The sequence below is a fragment of the Colobus angolensis genome, unplaced genomic scaffold (genome assembly GCF_000951035.1).
Source record: "Colobus angolensis palliatus isolate OR3802 unplaced genomic scaffold, Cang.pa_1.0 Scaffold632, whole genome shotgun sequence".
NCBI lineage: Eukaryota > Metazoa > Chordata > Mammalia > Primates > Cercopithecidae > Colobus > Colobus angolensis.
Window position 1 is genome coordinate 61,468 of NW_012119955.1, and position 1,536 is coordinate 63,003.

Genomic DNA, 1,536 nt, shown 5'->3' on the forward strand with positions numbered 1-1,536 from the left:
GGAGTCAGCATTTTCAGCTTTGCCAACTGATCTTTGCCTCAAGGATGTAACTCTGCCATGGCTGCACCACAACAGTCTTCTGCAGGTGGCCTGTGAAGAGATGGGCATGACTGAAGCCCCATAAAACTTTACTTATGGACATGGAAGCTTCTCAGTGTCATGAAGTGTTAGTTTTTTATTTGTTCAACCATTTGGAAATGTAAAATCCATTCTTGATTCACAGGCCACAAGAACAGGCAGGGACAGGCTGCCCCTGGCCGACCTCTGGAATGAGCTTAGAGAAGGAAATGACAGGCTGGGCCAGTGCAGCCTCCTTACAGTGGATTCGCTGCAGGAGGGTCCTTCTTAGCAACCACTTCTCATCCTTCATCTTGGCTTCAAGTGCAGTTCAGGTGGAGAAAGAGAGAACAGAACTGGCCTCAGCAATAAGAAGGAAGGAGATGCAGTGTCAAGCAGACATGTGGATCCATCACACTCAACATTCACACCAAGCAGAGCACAGGCAGGACCAGCCCGGAGGGAGGCCAAAGTGGAGGCTCTCTGGGGTGGGGGACCTCTGGGTGGGCAAGATTCTCTACCTAAAACTCATATAGAAGATCTACACAGCAGTAGTTACAGAAAATACACACTAAGAAAAAGGCCAAAATAAAAATAGGACACCAAGTTTGGCCAAACGAGTCTCACAAGTCAGTAGGTAAAAAGCCCAGGGGGGCCCACCAGAGGAGCTGGGGTCGATTCCTGCCTGCAGTGGGTCTGGGACACCCCATTCCCACAGATGAGGACCCAAGCTTTGGGGAGGAAGCTGTCAGAGTCACCCAGTTAGCTGTTCAGAGCTGGAGCCACAGAGCAGGTGAGAAGCCCTGGCCACGTCCCCGTGTGTGCTGAGAAGCTGGGGTGGGAGCACACCCCCAGGGGCCGATGCAAACAGGGGACCACGGGCCCTCCTCCTGCCCAGAGCATGCTCAGCTCCCAAGGGACCACCAAGGCCTGGAACCCAGGGACACACCACCTGACCATCATGCCCAGGCCCCCTGGACCAGGCAATGTCCAGTACAGGCAGACCGTCTGGGCTTGGGGCCAGGACAGGGGTGGACGGTCCTGCTAGGCAGGCCTCCTTCTCCCTACCAGCTGGGCTGGTTGCACTGTCGTTTTGTTCTGGCAACATATTGCTGCCCATTTTGGCCACACCAGTCCCCAGCTCCCTGGCTAGGCTCAGTGATGTCCAACCTACCTACACAGGCCCCACACACCCAGTGCCCTCTAGGCTCTGTCAGCCCGGAAGACCCATGCTCATCCCCTGAAGTTTCCATGGGAGCCTGCATCCCACAGGGACCCACAGCTCAGGGCCAACCTCCATGGGGGCCTCTTGATTGTGGTGGTAGGGGTGGGGGGAGTTGACCTCCAGCCCTCCCATCCTGGCCACTGTATTTTGTGGGGTCATTCAGTCCTGGGAGCTTCCTGGGGACCCGAGAAGGAAGAGAACAGAGTGGTCATGGTAGCCTCAGCCCCAGGCTCTGGGCCAGAAGTTGATAACGA